At 49.8% G+C, this 24,808-nt stretch overlaps 10 non-coding genes and 2 pseudogenes across 10 annotated transcripts; all 12 read right to left on the bottom strand.

Annotated features, from left to right (window-relative positions):
• Positions 1–5,806: 5,806 nt before the first annotated feature.
• Positions 5,807–5,908, bottom strand: LOC142731917 (U2 spliceosomal RNA; annotated as a pseudogene).
• Positions 5,909–7,254: 1,346 nt separating this feature from the next.
• On the bottom strand, positions 7,255–7,445 carry LOC142731870 (U2 spliceosomal RNA). Its single transcript, XR_012879251.1, has one exon. It is a non-coding gene; the product is annotated as a U2 spliceosomal RNA (small nuclear RNA).
• Positions 7,446–8,787: 1,342 nt separating this feature from the next.
• Positions 8,788–8,978, bottom strand: LOC142731869 (U2 spliceosomal RNA). Its single transcript, XR_012879250.1, has one exon. It is a non-coding gene; the product is annotated as a U2 spliceosomal RNA (small nuclear RNA).
• Positions 8,979–10,319: 1,341 nt separating this feature from the next.
• Positions 10,320–10,510, bottom strand: LOC142731868 (U2 spliceosomal RNA). The gene has a single exon (XR_012879249.1). It is a non-coding gene; the product is annotated as a U2 spliceosomal RNA (small nuclear RNA).
• A 1,344-nt stretch (positions 10,511–11,854) lies between these two features.
• Positions 11,855–12,045, bottom strand: LOC142731867 (U2 spliceosomal RNA). The gene has a single exon (XR_012879248.1). It is a non-coding gene; the product is annotated as a U2 spliceosomal RNA (small nuclear RNA).
• A 1,344-nt stretch (positions 12,046–13,389) lies between these two features.
• Positions 13,390–13,580, bottom strand: LOC142731866 (U2 spliceosomal RNA). Its single transcript, XR_012879247.1, has one exon. It is a non-coding gene; the product is annotated as a U2 spliceosomal RNA (small nuclear RNA).
• Positions 13,581–14,922: 1,342 nt separating this feature from the next.
• On the bottom strand, positions 14,923–15,113 carry LOC142731913 (U2 spliceosomal RNA). The gene has a single exon (XR_012879289.1). It is a non-coding gene; the product is annotated as a U2 spliceosomal RNA (small nuclear RNA).
• Positions 15,114–16,467: 1,354 nt separating this feature from the next.
• On the bottom strand, positions 16,468–16,658 carry LOC142731901 (U2 spliceosomal RNA). Its single transcript, XR_012879279.1, has one exon. It is a non-coding gene; the product is annotated as a U2 spliceosomal RNA (small nuclear RNA).
• A 1,344-nt stretch (positions 16,659–18,002) lies between these two features.
• Positions 18,003–18,183, bottom strand: LOC142731916 (U2 spliceosomal RNA; annotated as a pseudogene).
• A 2,204-nt stretch (positions 18,184–20,387) lies between these two features.
• On the bottom strand, positions 20,388–20,578 carry LOC142731889 (U2 spliceosomal RNA). The gene has a single exon (XR_012879268.1). It is a non-coding gene; the product is annotated as a U2 spliceosomal RNA (small nuclear RNA).
• A 1,348-nt stretch (positions 20,579–21,926) lies between these two features.
• LOC142731877 (U2 spliceosomal RNA) lies at positions 21,927–22,117 on the bottom strand. Its single transcript, XR_012879257.1, has one exon. It is a non-coding gene; the product is annotated as a U2 spliceosomal RNA (small nuclear RNA).
• A 1,346-nt stretch (positions 22,118–23,463) lies between these two features.
• On the bottom strand, positions 23,464–23,654 carry LOC142731862 (U2 spliceosomal RNA). Its single transcript, XR_012879246.1, has one exon. It is a non-coding gene; the product is annotated as a U2 spliceosomal RNA (small nuclear RNA).
• Between the last annotated feature and the right edge of the window lie 1,154 nt (positions 23,655–24,808).

The following is a 24,808-nucleotide window of genomic DNA, read 5'->3' as shown; positions in this document are numbered from 1 at the left end:
GATCCCCTTCAGCAGCGGCTCTTCTCCGAAGTTCTCCTTCTTCTTCCCGGCAGCGATCTCCCGGAGCTTCTTCCTCGATGGCGGCTTCTCCCTTCTGGATCGTCGTCTTCGCTGGTTCTTCTCCGCAGTTCGTCGCCGGCTTCGTCTGGAACGCTCTTGGATCGCTAAGCTAGTGTTTATAGCCCCCAGTGGTTCTCCGAGCTATCTATCCTTACAAGGACTGATAAGAACAGATTTTTTGATTGAAAATTGCTTTATTGACAATCAATCGTCATCATACAAACATTACTGCGACGCAGCGCAAGCCATGAAGCAGCAAATAATAAATAATAACAGTCGTCAAACATAACATGACAGTATAATACACAGTACAGGCTAGCCTATGCTATACATTACACCACATGCTACACTAACATTCTTGCATTCACTAACGCCAAACAACAAAGCATTACAGACAAGTGATGGGATAGGGGAGTGGGTAGGAGGGGATAGGGAAGGGGGAAATCACAGGCCCGAAGCTTTATTGAAAGACAACACACAAGAAGGGAGAGTGGGGGGGAAGGGGAGTATCAGTCCTCTTCCTCATCGACGTCCGGGCTGTCCCAGGTGGAATAGTCTCTGAGCAGGCTGTGGATCAGCCTGCGGCAGTCCTGGACGGACACACTCTCTCTCCGCAAAATCAGACGGTTCCTGGCAAACCATATAGCGTCCTTAAAGCAGTTCATAAGGCGCCAGGCTTCCTGGATTGCTCCATCCGTGGTATTCCCAGGAAATAGTCCATAAAGTACCGAGCGGTACGACAGTCTGTTCCTGGGTACTGAGTCCTTGAGTTCGTGTTCCAAGGCTTTCAACAGACCCTGTGCAAAGGGGCACTGCCAGAAAATGTGCAAAGATGTTTCCTCCGTGAAGGGGCACCTGGGGCAGTACCGGGTCTTGCACAGGTTGCGGGCATGCATGAATGACCTAAGAGGCAGTCCTCCCTGGATGGCCATCCATGAAATGTCCTTGTGCCCGTTGGTCAACCTGCCAGATGACACGTTAGTCCAAACAGTCTCCAACGTGTCGGCATGAAGCCCTGGAACAGACTCCAGTGAGTCCTTTGCTCTGATGTGCTTGTGGATCGTCTTAGGTTTCCACAAGTCGGGCTTAAGACCCTCCAGTTGATGCTCCCTCACAAACCGGACGACATCTCCGTAGAACCAGGGAGCGTGCCAGTTGTAAGGGAAGGAGCTGTCCCACTTGTCCCAGCCAAAACCTCGCCAGAGGGGAAGGAGGAAGTAGCGGGACATGGCCTTGCCCGCAGAGCCGTTTGCTGTCCTCAGAGTCCTACGAACACAGTCACATACAAAAGCGATCCGCAGCAGAGTGGGAATGTCGGGTATACCCTTCCCACCTTTGCGGGGCTCCTTGTACATAACAGTCCGCTTTACTCTGTCCATTTTCGAGCCCCAGATGAAGCGAAACACAGTCCTGGTAATGGCCCTCGAGACGGTGGCAAGAGGGGGCCATGCCTGTGCAGTGTATTGTAGCACAGGCAAGACTTCGTTACGCAGGACCATTGCTTTGCCCTCAATAGTGAGTTGTCTGAGGCTCCACAGTCCGATCCTTTGGTTGACTTTGGCCAAGCGTTCTTCCCACGACTTTAGGGCTGCACCTTCCTTACCGAACCAGACTCCCAGAATTTTGATGAAGTCCGGCTTGATAGTAAACGGGAAGGAGGCAGGAGAAGGCAGGTACCACTTTCCGAAGAGCATGGCTTCCGACTTCCCGCAGTTGACTTTTGCCCCTGAAGCGCGTCCGAACTCCTCACAGGTCTGGACGAGTGCAGTCACCGAACTCTGGTCAGCGCAGAAGACGGTCACGTCGTCCATGTACAGCGAGCATTTGACCTCGAAGTGTCCTGGACCTGGTGCGGTGATCCCTCTGATCTCTCCATTCTGCCGGATAGCCTCTGCGAAGAGCTCTATAACACAAACAAAAAGGAGAGGTGAAAGAGGACAGCCTTGTCTAACCCCCGACGATACAGGAAAGGGGTCAGTCTTCCAGCCGTTCACCAGCACCGAGCTGTAAATGTCGCAATACATCAGGTTAACATACAAACAGAACAACCTGCCAAGCCGCAGCCTACGCAGAGCCTTACCCATGAATTCGTGAGAGACCCGGTCAAAAGCCTTCTCCTGATCCAGACTGACCAGGGCCGCGTGTGTACGGCGGCTTTGCATGTAATGCACCGTGTCCCTCACCAGGGCAAGACTGTCGGCCACCCTACGGCCAGGAATGCCGCAGGTTTGGTCCGATCCGATGATCTGTCCGATGACAACCTTCAGTCTGTTGGTCAATACTTTGGCGAGGATCTTGTAGTCCACGTTCAGGAGAGAGATGGGACGCCAGTTTTTCAGGTCACATCTCTCCCCCTTCCGCTTATACAAGATCGTGATCATGCCTTCTCTCAAGGACGGTGGCATTCTACCCTCCACCACCATCTCCTCATAGAGCTCCAGCAGGTCCGGACAGATCAAGTCCCCCAGCGCTACATAGAGCTCTGCTGGGAGACCATCACTGCCCGGGGTCCTACCGGGTCTGAAGGATTTAGCGGCAGAGAGCAGTTCCTCCACCGTCAGGGGTACATCCATAGCCTCCGTACCTGCAGGATCAAGATGATTAGTGATACCTGACAGGAATTTATCGGCGGCTTCGGGGTCAGTGGTTTTCCGGGAGTAGAGGCTTCGGTAGTAGTCTGTGACGACTCCCATCACCTCCTTCTTCCCAGAATGCATGTTTCCGGTCTCATCTCGAAGTTCCTTCAGGGGCGTGTGGCCGGCATGGAGTTTCCTGAAAAAGAACGAGTTACATTTCTCACCCTTCTCCAGGTTCTCCACCTTGGAACGAAAGACAATTCGCTTGGATTCCTCCTCAAAGTGCCTTTTCAGGCCCTTTTTGGCTTCCTCCAGCTCCTTCCTGACGTCCCAGCCGCATTGAAGGAGGTCTTGCAGGGATCGCAGCTGACGCTGCATCTCTCTGAAGTCTCTCTTCCTCTCACACGCCTGTTGACGACTTTTTGCCTGAAAGAAACAACGAAATTCAACTTTAACATATTCCCACCAGTCACAGGTTTTGTCAAAGAAAACTTTATCATTCCTCCAAACAATATAGGCGTCTCTAAGTTCCGCCAGTACCTCCTCTCTTTCCAGCAGGGCACAATTCAGCTTCCAGGAGCCAGGGCCGGGAGGAAAACCGTGGCCGATGGCACCCTGGAAGAGAATGGCCCTGTGGTCAGAGAAGAAGCAGGGGACCATGGAGTGCCCATGCTGCTTGACTGCCCGGGAGGTGAACACAAAGTCAATCCGAGAACGAAGTGAGCCATCGGGTCGGCTCCATGAATAGTTCACAGAGCCAATCCCCATGGAGCCCGCAACGTCCTGCAAGGATGCTTCGGTTACCATCTCGATAAGCAGTTTGGAACTGACATCCAGTTTGATTGAAGTGCCGGAACTTCGTCCATCCTCTTCGATGGGGCAGTTGAAGTCCCCGGCCATCACCACTGCCCTAGTGGTGGCGAGCTGGGTCCGCAGGGTCTGGAATAGTTCCAGGCGCTCAGCCTTCATAGGGGGAGCGTACACGTTGATGAGCCTAATCGGCTCTCCTGCCCAGGAACCGTCTACGACCAACAAGCGGCCGCAGGCGAGCTCCTGGACAGAGTCAACAGTAAATACGCTTCCCCTAATCAGGATGGCAACCCCTGCAGACTTACAGTCGCCCCCACCAGACCAGTAGGACGGGCCATGGGTCCACTGCCTGGCCAGATGATGGTATGACCTGGAAGAGGGGAGAGTACATTCCTGCAGCATAAATACATCACTCGACTGCTTGGAAAGAAAAGTTAGCACCATCTGACATCTAGTCCTATCTCTAACACTCCTCACATTGAGGCTAAAGATGTTAAGTTTAGCAGCCATGGGGGAGAATAAAGAAGGTCAGTGCAAACGATACACCTTAGTTACCAGTCCGGTCGGGCGGATCCTCCTCTCCTGGCGGGTCCGAAAGATCCAGCAGGCCCTCTGACAAAAATTGTTCCAGGATTGTAGCCACCTGGATGTCTGTTGTGAAGTCGATGACCTCAGGTTCAGACACGAGTTCCTCCACCATCTGCTCCATTTCCTCCTGCTGCGCAAGGGAATCTTCGCAGATTTCCACGACTTGTCGCTTTGAGGACTCAGCAGCTGGGCTGTCCCTCACCTTTCTCTTCCTCTGGATGGCACCTGAGGAGACAAGAGGGGGAAAATCCTCCAGGGAGAGGACTCCAGCAGCTGGAGGGGAAGATGTTAGTGCTGCTGGAGCTGGGGAGAAGGGAGGCTGGGTTGGGAGAGGTGCAGGTGACAGGACCACTGAGATGGGTGGGTAGGAGAAGGTGAGAGCCTCAGTGGGGGTGACAGGGGTTGGGGACGGGGGGGTGGGGAGGGCCGGGCGAGGGAGGGTGGGAAGGGTAGGGCGAGGGAGGGCCGGGAGACGGGGGGGAGGGACTGTCGTCTTCTTACCATCCTTCTTATTCCCGGTCTTCTGCGCCGCTGGAGCTCTGGCTGGGGCGGGGTTCCCTCTGGCCGGAGCTTTCGCCGCTACAGTTGCCCAGGATCGATCCCTCTTCGGGCAGTCCTTGTAGGAGTGGGCTGCTTGTCCGCAGAGGTTGCACATTGTCCGTTTCGGGCAGTCTTTGGTCTCGTGTCCTGTTACCCGGCAGTTCTTGCAGGCGTCCTCCTTGCAGTCCTTCACCGAATGACCCTTCTTGCTGCATCTCCTGCAGATCTGCGGCATGTCCGGGTAGTAGATGAGGCCGTAGGAGTTGCCCAGCGAGAATGACTGGGGCAGGTGTTGGAGGCCATCTTCCGCGCTGGAATCCTTGTTCAGTCGGACGATTACCGACCACTTGCCAGTCCAGAAGCCGAGTCCGTTCAGGATGTGGGTGGGTTCCCTCACCACTGTGCAGAACCGCTTCAGGAGCGTGGTGATGTCTTTGCCGGGGGTGTGTGGGTTCCGCATTGAGACCGTCACCCGCCTTTCCTCTCTTTGGACAGGGCAGTTGCCCACAAAGCGAGAGAAAGGGGATTCAGGCCTCGCCGCTTTCACCATCTCCCAGTACCTTCTGCAGATGTTGATCGAAGCGAAGGTCACGAAGAACATCCCGGTCATGAAGGCCTGGATGCTGATGGTCTCCGGCTTAGCGAAGCCCTGATCCAGGAGCATCTTCTGGCAGAACACTTCTTCCGTCATGTCCGGCACTCTCCCGTCCACCTCCTTGAGCTTCAGGGCCACCGTCTGCTTCATCCAGGGCTCCAGGGTTGGAGCAGCCTGGTTCGGCTTCCTGGTGGCCTGTTGGCCTGAGGAGGCTTCAGGAGGAGATGTCCTGGCCTGGGCCGGCTCACCTGGTCCATCAGCCTTCTCCTTCTGGGTGGCAGGGTTGCTGGTTGAGGCCATGGCTTCTTCCAGCTGTTCCTGTCGCTTGGGGAGGATCTTCGATAGCTCTTTCCCGAAGGGGGCGGAGCTATGCAAATCTTCTCCTTGCTGGCCGAGGTTCTTCCACGAAATTTCTTCCGCAGCGGTTCCTCGTCGAGCTTCTTCTTCTGCGGCCGAGCTTCTTCGAAGATCCCCTTCAGCAGCGGCTCTTCTCCGAAGTTCTCCTTCTTCTTCCCGGCAGCGATCTCCCGGAGCTTCTTCCTCGATGGCGGCTTCTCCCTTCTGGATCGTCGTCTTCGCTGGTTCTTCTCCGCAGTTCGTCGCCGGCTTCGTCTGGAACGCTCTTGGATCGCTAAGCTAGTGTTTATAGCCCCCAGTGGTTCTCCGAGCTATCTATCCTTACAAGGACTGATAAGAACAGATACTACACTTGATCTTAGCCAAAAGGCCGAGAAGCGATAACCCGAGCGGCCCTTGCCTTGCCCGAGCCTGTCCCATACTGCTGTTCACCCCTTGCAGCGATTGATTCAGCCTACTCCTAGGCAATTCCATGGGGCCCTGCAGGCTCACACACATTTACAGCTACTAAGCGGGAGGGAGGTGAATAAAGGCCGGAGAGGAAGCTACACAGGATTTGCTTCTTTTGCTTGCACCACAATGCAGTGCTGAAAGAGGAGGAATCTACATAAAAACGCCTTCCTGGCAACGCCCAAATGCCCTCCTGCCATGCAGATAAACACTGGCAGCGGCAGCAAGTGCATGCCCACAGCCACCCCTTGTTCCTTCACACCTTGTATCAGCTGTAATCCAGTCCAGTCCAGTCCAGTGCTGCCTGCTGAGCAGCACTGACCAACACTGCCTGGGCCCAGGCTTTTATCTATCTCTGAGGCAGGCCCCATTATGATGTCAGAAAGCTGGCTCTGGAATCCTGAGGGCTCCACTATGACACGTGCAAAGTTCCGTCTGAACTTTATATAAGACGGTGCGGCTCAGTCAGTCACTCAGTGTTGCCTGAGAGGGCAACACTGCAACAGCCGGCCGCCAGGCTGTCTTTTTTTTGCACATTTATTTGCCTCCAGGAGGCCACAAGAGGGAGACAAGGGACTGCAAAATGGAAAATAGGCATCCACCAACTTTACAGACAACTTCTCTTTGCTCCTACAACCTCCATCCTTGCACAGTTTGTTATTCTTCCAGGTAACATAGTAACAAATCCAAATTGCTGCTCTCTTTGTAGGCAAGCAAGGGTTTGTTGCAACTGCAATTCTTACTTCTTCTTGGAAATGTAGGGACGACAGTACATTCCATCACATCCATCTAGTGTACACAGGTAGGTCCATTGTGGCGGGCGGGCTGCTTTAATGGCTGTTTGCTGTTCCCCCTACTCCACTCCACTATTTGACTGTGGTGCTGCATCAATCAATCAGTGGCTGGCTCAGGTGCAGCTCTTTAACCTACCTAAAAGGGAGGGCGGAGAGAAGACAAGGAAGGTGAATGAGCTGTTCCAATGTGAAATGCCGGAAACACAGAAACACAGAAGACACACACACACACACACACACACACACACACACACACACACACACACACACACACACACACACACACACACACACAACAAGAGGTGGCAATGTATTAATTAATTGCATTTAATAAATGAGCTCATTATCACACATGACTGTACAAATGCATTGTCCAACAGGTGTTGAAATAATGGGATTAAAAGGGGAGATCCCATCAGAAAGACAAAAACAATAGCAAACACAAATAGCACTTTTGGAATCTGATTTTAGTCAACACATAAGGGAAGGGTGCACCGGTCCTGGAAATACTGCAATACCAGGTCAATGCGTGGAGTGGACAGAGCAAGCTCTATTTCCATCTCCCTGTTCTAAAAATCCATTTAATATATGGTCCCCAGATAGGGGACGTATCAGATATTAAACTGATAAGAACAGATACTACACTTGATCTTAGCCAAAAGGCCGAGAAGCGATAACCCGAGCGGCCCTTGCCTTGCCCGAGCCTGTCCCATACTGCTGTTCACCCCTTGCAGCGATTGATTCAGCCTACTCCTAGGCAATTCCATGGGGCCCTGCAGGCTCACACACATTTACAGCTACTAAGCGGGAGGGAGGTGAATAAAGGCCGGAGAGGAAGCTACACAGGATTTGCTTCTTTTGCTTGCACCACAATGCAGTGCTGAAAGAGGAGGAATCTACATAAAAACGCCTTCCTGGCAACGCCCAAATGCCCTCCTGCCATGCAGATAAACACTGGCAGCGGCAGCAAGTGCATGCCCACAGCCACCCCTTGTTCCTTCACACCTTGTATCAGCTGTAATCCAGTCCAGTCCAGTCCAGTGCTGCCTGCTGAGCAGCACTGACCAACACTGCCTGGGCCCAGGCTTTTATCTATCTCTGAGGCAGGCCCCATTATGATGTCAGAAAGCTGGCTCTGGAATCCTGAGGGCTCCACTATGACACGTGCAAAGTTCCGTCTGAACTTTATATAAGACGGTGCGGCTCAGTCAGTCACTCAGTGTTGCCTGAGAGGGCAACACTGCAACAGCCGGCCGCCAGGCTGTCTTTTTTTTGCACATTTATTTGCCTCCAGGAGGCCACAAGAGGGAGACAAGGGACTGCAAAATGGAAAATAGGCATCCACCAACTTTACAGACAACTTCTCTTTGCTCCTACAACCTCCATCCTTGCACAGTTTGTTATTCTTCCAGGTAACATAGTAACAAATCCAAATTGCTGCTCTCTTTGTAGGCAAGCAAGGGTTTGTTGCAACTGCAATTCTTACTTCTTCTTGGAAATGTAGGGACGACAGTACATTCCATCACATCCATCTAGTGTACACAGGTAGGTCCATTGTGGCGGGCGGGCTGCTTTAATGGCTGTTTGCTGTTCCCCCTACTCCACTCCACTATTTGACTGTGGTGCTGCATCAATCAATCAGTGGCTGGCTCAGGTGCAGCTCTTTAACCTACCTAAAAGGGAGGGCGGAGAGAAGACAAGGAAGGTGAATGAGCTGTTCCAATGTGAAATGCCGGAAACACAGAAACACAGAAGACACACACACACACACACACACACACACACACACACACACACACACACACACACACACACACACACACACACAACAAGAGGTGGCAATGTATTAATTAATTGCATTTAATAAATGAGCTCATTATCACACATGACTGTACAAATGCATTGTCCAACAGGTGTTGAAATAATGGGATTAAAAGGGGAGATCCCATCAGAAAGACAAAAACAATAGCAAACACAAATAGCACTTTTGGAATCTGATTTTAGTCAACACATAAGGGAAGGGTGCACCGGTCCTGGAAATACTGCAATACCAGGTCAATGCGTGGAGTGGACAGAGCAAGCTCTATTTCCATCTCCCTGTTCTAAAAATCCATTTAATATATGGTCCCCAGATAGGGGACGTATCAGATATTAAACTGATAAGAACAGATACTACACTTGATCTTAGCCAAAAGGCCGAGAAGCGATAACCCGAGCGGCCCTTGCCTTGCCCGAGCCTGTCCCATACTGCTGTTCACCCCTTGCAGCGATTGATTCAGCCTACTCCTAGGCAATTCCATGGGGCCCTGCAGGCTCACACACATTTACAGCTACTAAGCGGGAGGGAGGTGAATAAAGGCCGGAGAGGAAGCTACACAGGATTTGCTTCTTTTGCTTGCACCACAATGCAGTGCTGAAAGAGGAGGAATCTACATAAAAACGCCTTCCTGGCAACGCCCAAATGCCCTCCTGCCATGCAGATAAACACTGGCAGCGGCAGCAAGTGCATGCCCACAGCCACCCCTTGTTCCTTCACACCTTGTATCAGCTGTAATCCAGTCCAGTCCAGTCCAGTGCTGCCTGCTGAGCAGCACTGACCAACACTGCCTGGGCCCAGGCTTTTATCTATCTCTGAGGCAGGCCCCATTATGATGTCAGAAAGCTGGCTCTGGAATCCTGAGGGCTCCACTATGACACGTGCAAAGTTCCGTCTGAACTTTATATAAGACGGTGCGGCTCAGTCAGTCACTCAGTGTTGCCTGAGAGGGCAACACTGCAACAGCCGGCCGCCAGGCTGTCTTTTTTTTGCACATTTATTTGCCTCCAGGAGGCCACAAGAGGGAGACAAGGGACTGCAAAATGGAAAATAGGCATCCACCAACTTTACAGACAACTTCTCTTTGCTCCTACAACCTCCATCCTTGCACAGTTTGTTATTCTTCCAGGTAACATAGTAACAAATCCAAATTGCTGCTCTCTTTGTAGGCAAGCAAGGGTTTGTTGCAACTGCAATTCTTACTTCTTCTTGGAAATGTAGGGACGACAGTACATTCCATCACATCCATCTAGTATACACAGGTAGGTCCATTGTGGCGGGCGGGCTGCTTTAATGGCTGTTTGCTGTTCCCCCTACTCCACTCCACTATTTGACTGTGGTGCTGCATCAATCAATCAGTGGCTGGCTCAGGTGCAGCTCTTTAACCTACCTAAAAGGGAGGGCGGAGAGAAGACAAGGAAGGTGAATGAGCTGTTCCAATGTGAAATGCCGGAAACACAGAAACACAGAAGACACACACACACACACACACACACACACACACACACACACACACACACACACACACACACACACACACACACACAAGAGGTGGCAATGTATTAATTAATTGCATTTAATAAATGAGCTCATTATCACACATGACTGTACAAATGCATTGTCCAACAGGTGTTGAAATAATGGGATTAAAAGGGGAGATCCCATCAGAAAGACAAAAACAATAGCAAACACAAATAGCACTTTTGGAATCTGATTTTAGTCAACACATAAGGGAAGGGTGCACCGGTCCTGGAAATACTGCAATACCAGGTCAATGCGTGGAGTGGACAGAGCAAGCTCTATTTCCATCTCCCTGTTCTAAAAATCCATTTAATATATGGTCCCCAGATAGGGGACGTATCAGATATTAAACTGATAAGAACAGATACTACACTTGATCTTAGCCAAAAGGCCGAGAAGCGATAACCCGAGCGGCCCTTGCCTTGCCCGAGCCTGTCCCATACTGCTGTTCACCCCTTGCAGCGATTGATTCAGCCTACTCCTAGGCAATTCCATGGGGCCCTGCAGGCTCACACACATTTACAGCTACTAAGCGGGAGGGAGGTGAATAAAGGCCGGAGAGGAAGCTACACAGGATTTGCTTCTTTTGCTTGCACCACAATGCAGTGCTGAAAGAGGAGGAATCTACATAAAAACGCCTTCCTGGCAACGCCCAAATGCCCTCCTGCCATGCAGATAAACACTGGCAGCGGCAGCAAGTGCATGCCCACAGCCACCCCTTGTTCCTTCACACCTTGTATCAGCTGTAATCCAGTCCAGTCCAGTCCAGTGCTGCCTGCTGAGCAGCACTGACCAACACTGCCTGGGCCCAGGCTTTTATCTATCTCTGAGGCAGGCCCCATTATGATGTCAGAAAGCTGGCTCTGGAATCCTGAGGGCTCCACTATGACACGTGCAAAGTTCCGTCTGAACTTTATATAAGACGGTGCGGCTCAGTCAGTCACTCAGTGTTGCCTGAGAGGGCAACACTGCAACAGCCGGCCGCCAGGCTGTCTTTTTTTTGCACATTTATTTGCCTCCAGGAGGCCACAAGAGGGAGACAAGGGACTGCAAAATGGAAAATAGGCATCCACCAACTTTACAGACAACTTCTCTTTGCTCCTACAACCTCCATCCTTGCACAGTTTGTTATTCTTCCAGGTAACATAGTAACAAATCCAAATTGCTGCTCTCTTTGTAGGCAAGCAAGGGTTTGTTGCAACTGCAATTCTTACTTCTTCTTGGAAATGTAGGGACGACAGTACATTCCATCACATCCATCTAGTGTACACAGGTAGGTCCATTGTGGCGGGCGGGCTGCTTTAATGGCTGTTTGCTGTTCCCCCTACTCCACTCCACTATTTGACTGTGGTGCTGCATCAATCAATCAGTGGCTGGCTCAGGTGCAGCTCTTTAACCTACCTAAAAGGGAGGGCGGAGAGAAGACAAGGAAGGTGAATGAGCTGTTCCAATGTGAAATGCCGGAAACACAGAAACACAGAAGACACACACACACACACACACACACACACACACACACACACACACACACACACACACACACACACACACACACACAACAAGAGGTGGCAATGTATTAATTAATTGCATTTAATAAATGAGCTCATTATCACACATGACTGTACAAATGCATTGTCCAACAGGTGTTGAAATAATGGGATTAAAAGGGGAGATCCCATCAGAAAGACAAAAACAATAGCAAACACAAATAGCACTTTTGGAATCTGATTTTAGTCAACACATAAGGGAAGGGTGCACCGGTCCTGGAAATACTGCAATACCAGGTCAATGCGTGGAGTGGACAGAGCAAGCTCTATTTCCATCTCCCTGTTCTAAAAATCCATTTAATATATGGTCCCCAGATAGGGGACGTATCAGATATTAAACTGATAAGAACAGATACTACACTTGATCTTAGCCAAAAGGCCGAGAAGCGATAACCCGAGCGGCCCTTGCCTTGCCCGAGCCTGTCCCATACTGCTGTTCACCCCTTGCAGCGATTGATTCAGCCTACTCCTAGGCAATTCCATGGGGCCCTGCAGGCTCACACACATTTACAGCTACTAAGCGGGAGGGAGGTGAATAAAGGCCGGAGAGGAAGCTACACAGGATTTGCTTCTTTTGCTTGCACCACAATGCAGTGCTGAAAGAGGAGGAATCTACATAAAAACGCCTTCCTGGCAACGCCCAAATGCCCTCCTGCCATGCAGATAAACACTGGCAGCGGCAGCAAGTGCATGCCCACAGCCACCCCTTGTTCCTTCACACCTTGTATCAGCTGTAATCCAGTCCAGTCCAGTCCAGTGCTGCCTGCTGAGCAGCACTGACCAACACTGCCTGGGCCCAGGCTTTTATCTATCTCTGAGGCAGGCCCCATTATGATGTCAGAAAGCTGGCTCTGGAATCCTGAGGGCTCCACTATGACACGTGCAAAGTTCCGTCTGAACTTTATATAAGACGGTGCGGCTCAGTCAGTCACTCAGTGTTGCCTGAGAGGGCAACACTGCAACAGCCGGCCGCCAGGCTGTCTTTTTTTTGCACATTTATTTGCCTCCAGGAGGCCACAAGAGGGAGACAAGGGACTGCAAAATGGAAAATAGGCATCCACCAACTTTACAGACAACTTCTCTTTGCTCCTACAACCTCCATCCTTGCACAGTTTGTTATTCTTCCAGGTAACATAGTAACAAATCCAAATTGCTGCTCTCTTTGTAGGCAAGCAAGGGTTTGTTGCAACTGCAATTCTTACTTCTTCTTGGAAATGTAGGGACGACAGTACATTCCATCACATCCATCTAGTGTACACAGGTAGGTCCATTGTGGCGGGCGGGCTGCTTTAATGGCTGTTTGCTGTTCCCCCTACTCCACTCCACTATTTGACTGTGGTGCTGCATCAATCAATCAGTGGCTGGCTCAGGTGCAGCTCTTTAACCTACCTAAAAGGGAGGGCGGAGAGAAGACAAGGAAGGTGAATGAGCTGTTCCAATGTGAAATGCCGGAAACACAGAAACACAGAAGACACACACACACACACACACACACACACACACACACACACACACACACACACACACACACACACACACACACACAACAAGAGGTGGCAATGTATTAATTAATTGCATTTAATAAATGAGCTCATTATCACACATGACTGTACAAATGCATTGTCCAACAGGTGTTGAAATAATGGGATTAAAAGGGGAGATCCCATCAGAAAGACAAAAACAATAGCAAACACAAATAGCACTTTTGGAATCTGATTTTAGTCAACACATAAGGGAAGGGTGCACCGGTCCTGGAAATACTGCAATACCAGGTCAATGCGTGGAGTGGACAGAGCAAGCTCTATTTCCATCTCCCTGTTCTAAAAATCCATTTAATATATGGTCCCCAGATAGGGGACGTATCAGATATTAAACTGATAAGAACAGATACTACACTTGATCTTAGCCAAAAGGCCGAGAAGCGATAACCCGAGCGGCCCTTGCCTTGCCCGAGCCTGTCCCATACTGCTGTTCACCCCTTGCAGCGATTGATTCAGCCTACTCCTAGGCAATTCCATGGGGCCCTGCAGGCTCACACACATTTACAGCTACTAAGCGGGAGGGAGGTGAATAAAGGCCGGAGAGGAAGCTACACAGGATTTGCTTCTTTTGCTTGCACCACAATGCAGTGCTGAAAGAGGAGGAATCTACATAAAAACGCCTTCCTGGCAACGCCCAAATGCCCTCCTGCCATGCAGATAAACACTGGCAGCGGCAGCAAGTGCATGCCCACAGCCACCCCTTGTTCCTTCACACCTTGTATCAGCTGTAATCCAGTCCAGTCCAGTCCAGTGCTGCCTGCTGAGCAGCACTGACCAACACTGCCTGGGCCCAGGCTTTTATCTATCTCTGAGGCAGGCCCCATTATGATGTCAGAAAGCTGGCTCTGGAATCCTGAGGGCTCCACTATGACACGTGCAAAGTTCCGTCTGAACTTTATATAAGACGGTGCGGCTCAGTCAGTCACTCAGTGTTGCCTGAGAGGGCAACACTGCAACAGCCGGCCGCCAGGCTGTCTTTTTTTTGCACATTTATTTGCCTCCAGGAGGCCACAAGAGGGAGACAAGGGACTGCAAAATGGAAAATAGGCATCCACCAACTTTACAGACAACTTCTCTTTGCTCCTACAACCTCCATCCTTGCACAGTTTGTTATTCTTCCAGGTAACATAGTAACAAATCCAAATTGCTGCTCTCTTTGTAGGCAAGCAAGGGTTTGTTGCAACTGCAATTCTTACTTCTTCTTGGAAATGTAGGGACGACAGTACATTCCATCACATCCATCTAGTGTACACAGGTAGGTCCATTGTGGCGGGCGGGCTGCTTTAATGGCTGTTTGCTGTTCCCCCTACTCCACTCCACTATTTGACTGTGGTGCTGCATCAATCAATCAGTGGCTGGCTCAGGTGCAGCTCTTTAACCTACCTAAAAGGGAGGGCGGAGAGAAGACAAGGAAGGTGAATGAGCTGTTCCAATGTGAAATGCCGGAAACACAGAAACACAGAAGACACACACACACACACACACACACACACACACACACACACACACACACACACACACACACACACACACACACAACAAGAGGTGGCAATGTATTAATTAATTGCATTTAATAAATGAGCTCATTATCACACATGACTGTACAAATGCATTGTCCAACAGGTGTTGAAATAATGGGATTAAAAGGGGAGATCCCATCAGAAAGACAAAAACAATAGCAAACACAAATAGCACTTTTGGAATCTGATTTTAGTCAACACATAAGGGAAGGGTGCACCGGTCCTGGAAATACTGCAATACCAGGTCAATGCGTGGAGTGGACAGAGCAAGCTCTATTTCCATCTCCCTGTTCTAAAAATCCATTTAATATATGGTCCCCAGATAGGGGACGTATCAGATATTAAACTGATAAGAACAGATACTACACTTGATCTTAGCCAAAAGGCCGAGAAGCGATAACCCGAGCGGCCCTTGCCTTGCCCGAGCCTGTCCCATACTGCTGTTCACCCCTTGCAGCGATTGATTCAGCCTACTCCTAGGCAATTCCATGGGGCCCTGCAGGCTCACACACATTTACAGCTACTAAGCGGGAGGGAGGTGAATAAAGGCCGGAGAGGAAGCTACACAGGATTTGCTTCTTTTGCTTGCACCACAATGCAGTGCTGAAAGAGGAGGAATCTACATAAAAACGCCTTCCTGGCAACGCCCAAATGCCCTCCTGCCATGCAGATAAACACTGGCAGCGGCAGCAAGTGCATGCCCACAGCCACCCCTTGTTCCTTCACACCTTGTATCAGCTGTAATCCAGTCCAGTCCAGTCCAGTGCTGCCTGCTGAGCAGCACTGACCAACACTGCCTGGGCCCAGGCTTTTATCTATCTCTGAGGCAGGCCCCATTATGATGTCAGAAAGCTGGCTCTGGAATCCTGAGGGCTCCACTATGACACGTGCAAAGTTCCGTCTGAACTTTATATAAGACGGTGCGGCTCAGTCAGTCACTCAGTGTTGCCTGAGAGGGCAACACTGCAACAGCCGGCCGCCAGGCTGTCTTTTTTTTGCACATTTATTTGCCTCCAGGAGGCCACAAGAGGGAGACAAGGGACTGCAAAATGGAAAATAGGCATCCACCAACTTTACAGACAACTTCTCTTTGCTCCTACAACCTCCATCCTTGCACAGTTTGTTATTCTTCCAGGTAACATAGTAACAAATCCAAATTGCTGCTCTCTTTGTAGGCAAGCAAGGGTTTGTTGCAACTGCAATTCTTACTTCTTCTTGGAAATGTAGGGACGACAGTACATTCCATCACATCCATCTAGTGTACACAGGTAGGTCCATTGTGGCGGGCGGGCTGCTTTAATGGCTGTTTGCTGTTCCCCCTACTCCACTCCACTATTTGACTGTGGTGCTGCATCAATCAATCAGTGGCTGGCTCAGGTGCAGCTCTTTAACCTACCTAAAAGGGAGGGCGGAGAGAAGACAAGGAAGGTGAATGAGCTGTTCCAATGTGAAATGCCGGAAACACAGAAACACAGAAGACACACACACACACACACACACACACACACACACACACACACACACACACACACACACACACACACACACACACACACACACACAACAAGAGGTGGCAATGTATTAATTAATTGCATTTAATAAATGAGCTCATTATCACACATGACTGTACAAATGCATTGTCCAACAGGTGTTGAAATAATGGGATTAAAAGGGGAGATCCCATCAGAAAGACAAAAACAATAGCAAACACAAATAGCACTTTTGGAATCTGATTTTAGTCAACACATAAGGGAAGGGTGCACCGGTCCTGGAAATACTGCAATACCAGGTCAATGCGTGGAGTGGACAGAGCAAGCTCTATTTCCATCTCCCTGTTCTAAAAATCCATTTAATATATGGTCCCCAGATAGGGGACGTATCAGATATTAAACTGATAAGAACAGATACTACACTTGATCTTAGCCAAAAGGCCGAGAAGCGATAACCCGAGCGGCCCTTGCCTTGCCCGAGCCTGTCCCATACTGCTGTTCACCCCTTGCAGCGATTGATTCAGCCTACTCCTAGGCAATTCCATGGGGCCCTGCAGGCTCACACACATTTACAGCTACTAAGCGGGAGGGAGGTGAATAAAGGCCGGAGAGGAAGCTACACAGGATTTGCTTCTTTTGCTTGCACCACAATGCAGTGCTGAAAGAGGAGGAATCTACATAAAAACGCCTTCCTGGCAACGCCCAAATGCCCTCCTGCCATGCAGATAAACACTGGCAGCGGCAGCAAGTGCATGCCCACAGCCACCCCTTGTTCCTTCACACCTTGTATCAGCTGTAATCCAGTCCAGTCCAGTCCAGTGCTGCCTGCTGAGCAGCACTGACCAACACTGCCTGGGCCCAGGCTTTTATCTATCTCTGAGGCAGGCCCCATTATGATGTCAGAAAGCTGGCTCTGGAATCCTGAGGGCTCCACTATGACACGTGCAAAGTTCCGTCTGAACTTTATATAAGACGGTGCGGCTCAGTCAGTCACTCAGTGTTGCCTGAGAGGGCAACACTGCAACAGCCGGCCGCCAGGCTGTCTTTTTTTTGCACATTTATTTGCCTCCAGGAGGCCACAAGAGGGAGACAAGGGACTGCAAAATGGAAAATAGGCATCCACCAACTTTACAGACAACTTCTCTTTGCTCCTACAACCTCCATCCTTGCACAGTTTGTTATTCTTCCAGGTAACATAGTAACAAATCCAAATTGCTGCTCTCTTTGTAGGCAAGCAAGGGTTTGTTGCAACTGCAATTCTTACTTCTTCTTGGAAATGTAGGGACGACAGTACATTCCATCACATCCATCTAGTGTACACAGGTAGGTCCATTGTGGCGGGCGGGCTGCTTTAATGGCTGTTTGCTGTTCCCCCTACTCCACTCCACTATTTGACTGTGGTGCTGCATCAATCAATCAGTGGCTGGCTCAGGTGCAGCTCTTTAACCTACCTAAAAGGGAGGGCGGAGAGAAGACAAGGAAGGTGAATGAGCTGTTCCAATGTGAAATGCCGGAAACACAGAAACACAGAAGACACACACACACACACACACACACACACACACACACACACACACACACACACACACACACACACACACACACACAACAAGAGGTGGCAATGTATTAATTAATTGCATTTAATAAATGAGCTCATTATCACACATGACTGTACAAATGCATTGTCCAACAGGTGTTGAAATAATGGGATTAAAAGGGGAGATCCCATCAGAAAGACAAAAACAATAGCAAACACAAATAGCACTTTTGGAATCTGATTTTAGTCAACACATAAGGGAAGGGTGCACCGGTCCTGGAAATACTGCAATACCAGGTCAATGCGTGGAGTGGACAGAGCAAGCTCTATTTCCATCTCCCTGTTCTAAAAATCCATTTAATATATGGTCCCCAGATAGGGGACGTATCAGATATTAAACTGATAAGAACAGATTTTTTTTTTTTTTATTGAAAGCCCGAGTCGTGCTTTCTATCACCCAAGTGCATAAAAAGTGCAGAGGTGCCACACAAAAAGTGCACAAGGATGCGGTCTATCGCAGCCCTTCTCTTAAAAGAGAGAGGCCCCGCATAACCATTCCCTGACCCTCCAAACCTTAGGCCTAGAGGATCAAGGATCGATGGTCCCCCCTCGCCGAAGCTTAGGGAGACCCAAACACACTCCTAGGCTTCTACCTGGGCTGCCACCCCAGTGTCCACCTAGGAGCCTGCATCCTAGTTGCACCTCCCCTCCGAAGAAGGGAGGCCGGGTTGCAGGGGAAAAAGGAACCAGAAGGCCACACATTTTCCCCCTAGACCTCAGGAGGGTCCCAAAAGGGCACCGCATCCCAAAATCCTTGTGACAAACGTGACAAACACACAGTGAAAAACAAAATTAAATAAGTGGATGTGCGCTGTGATACAGCCTGGACATCCGCCAGGTATATAAAAATTCCTCATCTCCCAGCCAGAAGGCCGGGAGAAAAAAGGTGTGTGCTTAGAAGTGTGAAAGAAGAGTGCGTGCAAGTGTGCCTTCACTCAGTGGGATCCCACCCCCAGTGAGTTAGGGCACCCCAGGGTCACCAGCCCTGGGGCACATAGCAACTCGGGCTTTCAAACTACCCGACCTCCTGACCTCGATCCGGCGGTCGCCTGGTCACCTACAAATGGTACCTTTAAACCAAATGCGTACACCAGAGCGATGACCGTTGTGGTTCCCTGCCCTCACCTCGGCGTTCTGTCATCCCCCTACGATGGCCCACGTACCACCGGCAGGGATGATTACTAACCTCAGATTGAGCATGTACTACACTTGATCTTAGCCAAAAGGCCGAGAAGCGATAACCCGAGCGGCCCTTGCCTTGCCCGAGCCTGTCCCATACTGCTGTTCACCCCTTGCAGCGATTGATTCAGCCTACTCCTAGGCAATTCCATGGGGCCCTGCAGGCTCACACACATTTACAGCTACTAAGCGGGAGGGAGGTGAATAAAGGCCGGAGAGGAAGCTACACAGGATTTGCTTCTTTTGCTTGCACCACAATGCAGTGCTGAAAGAGGAGGAATCTACATAAAAACGCCTTCCTGGCAACGCCCAAATGCCCTCCTGCCATGCAGATAAACACTGGCAGCGGCAGCAAGTGCATGCCCACAGCCACCCCTTGTTCCTTCACACCTTGTATCAGCTGTAATCCAGTCCAGTCCAGTCCAGTGCTGCCTGCTGAGCAGCACTGACCAACACTGCCTGGGCCCAGGCTTTTATCTATCTCTGAGGCAGGCCCCATTATGATGTCAGAAAGCTGGCTCTGGAATCCTGAGGGCTCCACTATGACACGTGCAAAGTTCCGTCTGAACTTTATATAAGACGGTGCGGCTCAGTCAGTCACTCAGTGTTGCCTGAGAGGGCAACACTGCAACAGCCGGCCGCCAGGCTGTCTTTTTTTTGCACATTTATTTGCCTCCAGGAGGCCACAAGAGGGAGACAAGGGACTGCAAAATGGAAAATAGGCATCCACCAACTTTACAGACAACTTCTCTTTGCTCCTACAACCTCCATCCTTGCACAGTTTGTTATTCTTCCAGGTAACATAGTAACAAATCCAAATTGCTGCTCTCTTTGTAGGCAAGCAAGGGTTTGTTGCAACTGCAATTCTTACTTCTTCTTGGAAATGTAGGGACGACAGTACATTCCATCACATCCATCTAGTGTACACAGGTAGGTCCATTGTGGCGGGCGGGCTGCTTTAATGGCTGTTTGCTGTTCCCCCTACTCCACTCCACTATTTGACTGTGGTGCTGCATCAATCAATCAGTGGCTGGCTCAGGTGCAGCTCTTTAACCTACCTAAAAGGGAGGGCGGAGAGAAGACAAGGAAGGTGAATGAGCTGTTCCAATGTGAAATGCCGGAAACACAGAAACACAGAAGACACACACACACACACACACACACACACACACACACACACACACACACACACACACACACACACACACACACACACAACAAGAGGTGGCAATGTATTAATTAATTGCATTTAATAAATGAGCTCATTATCACACATGACTGTACAAATGCATTGTCCAACAGGTGTTGAAATAATGGGATTAAAAGGGGAGATCCCATCAGAAAGACAAAAACAATAGCAAACACAAATAGCACTTTTGGAATCTGATTTTAGTCAACACATAAGGGAAGGGTGCACCGGTCCTGGAAATACTGCAATACCAGGTCAATGCGTGGAGTGGACAGAGCAAGCTCTATTTCCATCTCCCTGTTCTAAAAATCCATTTAATATATGGTCCCCAGATAGGGGACGTATCAGATATTAAACTGATAAGAACAGATACTACACTTGATCTTAGCCAAAAGGCCGAGAAGCGATAACCCGAGCGGCCCTTGCCTTGCCCGAGCCTGTCCCATACTGCTGTTCACCCCTTGCAGCGATTGATTCAGCCTACTCCTAGGCAATTCCATGGGGCCCTGCAGGCTCACACACATTTACAGCTACTAAGCGGGAGGGAGGTGAATAAAGGCCGGAGAGGAAGCTACACAGGATTTGCTTCTTTTGCTTGCACCACAATGCAGTGCTGAAAGAGGAGGAATCTACATAAAAACGCCTTCCTGGCAACGCCCAAATGCCCTCCTGCCATGCAGATAAACACTGGCAGCGGCAGCAAGTGCATGCCCACAGCCACCCCTTGTTCCTTCACACCTTGTATCAGCTGTAATCCAGTCCAGTCCAGTCCAGTGCTGCCTGCTGAGCAGCACTGACCAACACTGCCTGGGCCCAGGCTTTTATCTATCTCTGAGGCAGGCCCCATTATGATGTCAGAAAGCTGGCTCTGGAATCCTGAGGGCTCCACTATGACACGTGCAAAGTTCCGTCTGAACTTTATATAAGACGGTGCGGCTCAGTCAGTCACTCAGTGTTGCCTGAGAGGGCAACACTGCAACAGCCGGCCGCCAGGCTGTCTTTTTTTTGCACATTTATTTGCCTCCAGGAGGCCACAAGAGGGAGACAAGGGACTGCAAAATGGAAAATAGGCATCCACCAACTTTACAGACAACTTCTCTTTGCTCCTACAACCTCCATCCTTGCACAGTTTGTTATTCTTCCAGGTAACATAGTAACAAATCCAAATTGCTGCTCTCTTTGTAGGCAAGCAAGGGTTTGTTGCAACTGCAATTCTTACTTCTTCTTGGAAATGTAGGGACGACAGTACATTCCATCACATCCATCTAGTGTACACAGGTAGGTCCATTGTGGCGGGCGGGCTGCTTTAATGGCTGTTTGCTGTTCCCCCTACTCCACTCCACTATTTGACTGTGGTGCTGCATCAATCAATCAGTGGCTGGCTCAGGTGCAGCTCTTTAACCTACCTAAAAGGGAGGGCGGAGAGAAGACAAGGAAGGTGAATGAGCTGTTCCAATGTGAAATGCCGGAAACACAGAAACACAGAAGACACACACACACACACACACACACACACACACACACACACACACACACACACACACACACACACACACACACACACACAACAAGAGGTGGCAATGTATTAATTAATTGCATTTAATAAATGAGCTCATTATCACACATGACTGTACAAATGCATTGTCCAACAGGTGTTGAAATAATGGGATTAAAAGGGGAGATCCCATCAGAAAGACAAAAACAATAGCAAACACAAATAGCACTTTTGGAATCTGATTTTAGTCAACACATAAGGGAAGGGTGCACCGGTCCTGGAAATACTGCAATACCAGGTCAATGCGTGGAGTGGACAGAGCAAGCTCTATTTCCATCTCCCTGTTCTAAAAATCCATTTAATATATGGTCCCCAGATAGGGGACGTATCAGATATTAAACTGATAAGAACAGATACTACACTTGATCTTAGCCAAAAGGCCGAGAAGCGATAACCCGAGCGGCCCTTGCCTTGCCCGAGCCTGTCCCATACTGCTGTTCACCCCTTGCAGCGATTGATTCAGCCTACTCCTAGGCAATTCCATGGGGCCCTGCAGGCTCACACACATTTACAGCTACTAAGCGGGAGGGAGGTGAATAAAGGCCGGAGAGGAAGCTACACAGGATTTGCTTCTTTTGCTTGCACCACAATGCAGTGCTGAAAGAGGAGGAATCTACATAAAAACGCCTTCCTGGCAACGCCCAAATGCCCTCCTGCCATGCAGATAAACACTGGCAGCGGCAGCAAGTGCATGCCCACAGCCACCCCTTGTTCCTTCACACCTTGTATCAGCTGTAATCCAGTCCAGTCCAGTCCAGTGCTGCCTGCTGAGCAGCACTGACCAACACTGCCTGGGCCCAGGCTTTTATCTATCTCTGAGGCAGGCCCCATTATGATGTCAGAAAGCTGGCTCTGGAATCCTGAGGGCTCCACTATGACACGTGCAAAGTTCCGTCTGAACTTTATATAAGACGGTGCGGCTCAGTCAGTCACTCAGTGTTGCCTGAGAGGGCAACACTGCAACAGCCGGCCGCCAGGCTGTCTTTTTTTTGCACATTTATTTGCCTCCAGGAGGCCACAAGAGGGAGACAAGGGACTGCAAAATGGAAAATAGGCATCCACCAACTTTACAGACAACTTCTCTTTGCTCCTACAACCTCCATCCTTGCACAGTTTGTTATTCTTCCAGGTAACATAGTAACAAATCCAAATTGCTGCTCTCTTTGTAGGCAAGCAAGGGTTTGTTGCAACTGCAATTCTTACTTCTTCTTGGAAATGTAGGGACGACAGTACATTCCATCACATCCATCTAGTGTACACAGGTAGGTCCATTGTGGCGGGCGGGCTGCTTTAATGGCTGTTTGCTGTTCCCCCTACTCCACTCCACTATTTGACTGTGGTGCTGCATCAATCAATCAGTGGCTGGCTCAGGTGCAGCTCTTTAACCTACCTAAAAGGGAGGGCGGAGAGAAGACAAGGAAGGTGAATGAGCTGTTCCAATGTGAAATGCCGGAAACACAGAAACACAGAAGACACACACACACACACACACACACACACACACACACACACACACACACACACACACACACACACACACACACACACAACAAGAGGTGGCAATGTATTAATTAATTGCATTTAATAAATGAGCTCATTATCACACATGACTGTACAAATGCATTGTCCAACAGGTGTTGAAATAATGGGATTAAAAGGGGAGATCCCATCAGAAAGACAAAAACAATAGCAAACACAAATAGCACTTTTGGAATCTGATTTTAGTCAACACATAAGGGAAGGGTGCACCGGTCCTGGAAATACTGCAATACCAGGTCAATGCGTGGAGTGGACAGAGCAAGCTCTATTTCCATCTCCCTGTTCTAAAAATCCATTTAATATATGGTCCCCAGATAGGGGACGTATCAGATATTAAACTGATAAGAACAGATACTACACTTGATCTTAGCCAAAAGGCCGAGAAGCGATAACCCGAGCGGCCCTTGCCTTGCCCGAGCCTGTCCCATACTGCTGTTCACCCCTTGCAGCGATTGATTCAGCCTACTCCTAGGCAATTCCATGGGGCCCTGCAGGCTCACACACATTTACAGCTACTAAGCGGGAGGGAGGTGAATAAAGGCCGGAGAGGAAGCTACACAGGATTTGCTTCTTTTGCTTGCACCACAATGCAGTGCTGAAAGAGGAGGAATCTACATAAAAACGCCTTCCTGGCAACGCCCAAATGCCCTCCTGCCATGCAGATAAACACTGGCAGCGGCAGCAAGTGCATGCCCACAGCCACCCCTTGTTCCTTCACACCTTGTATCAGCTGTAATCCAGTCCAGTCCAGTCCAGTGCTGCCTGCTGAGCAGCACTGACCAACACTGCCTGGGCCCAGGCTTTTATCTATCTCTGAGGCAGGCCCCATTATGATGTCAGAAAGCTGGCTCTGGAATCCTGAGGGCTCCACTATGACACGTGCAAAGTTCCGTCTGAACTTTATATAAGACGGTGCGGCTCAGTCAGTCACTCAGTGTTGCCTGAGAGGGCAACACTGCAACAGCCGGCCGCCAGGCTGTCTTTTTTTTGCACATTTATTTGCCTCCAGGAGGCCACAAGAGGGAGACAAGGGACTGCAAAATGGAAAATAGGCATCCACCAACTTTACAGACAACTTCTCTTTGCTCCTACAACCTCCATCCTTGCACAGTTTGTTATTCTTCCAGGTAACATAGTAACAAATCCAAATTGCTGCTCTCTTTGTAGGCAAGCAAGGGTTTGTTGCAACTGCAATTCTTACTTCTTCTTGGAAATGTAGGGACGACAGTACATTCCATCACATCCATCTAGTGTACACAGGTAGGTCCATTGTGGCGGGCGGGCTGCTTTAATGGCTGTTTGCTGTTCCCCCTACTCCACTCCACTATTTGACTGTGGTGCTGCATCAATCAATCAGTGGCTGGCTCAGGTGCAGCTCTTTAACCTACCTAAAAGGGAGGGCGGAGAGAAGACAAGGAAGGTGAATGAGCTGTTCCAATGTGAAATGCCGGAAACACAGAAACACAGAAGACACACACACACACACACACACACACACACACACACACACACACACACACACACACACACACACACACACACAC

Source organism: Rhinoderma darwinii, unplaced genomic scaffold (genome assembly GCF_050947455.1).
Source record: "Rhinoderma darwinii isolate aRhiDar2 unplaced genomic scaffold, aRhiDar2.hap1 Scaffold_875, whole genome shotgun sequence".
Taxonomy (NCBI): domain Eukaryota; kingdom Metazoa; phylum Chordata; class Amphibia; order Anura; family Rhinodermatidae; genus Rhinoderma; species Rhinoderma darwinii.
This window is presented reverse-complemented; position numbering and strand designations above follow the sequence as displayed.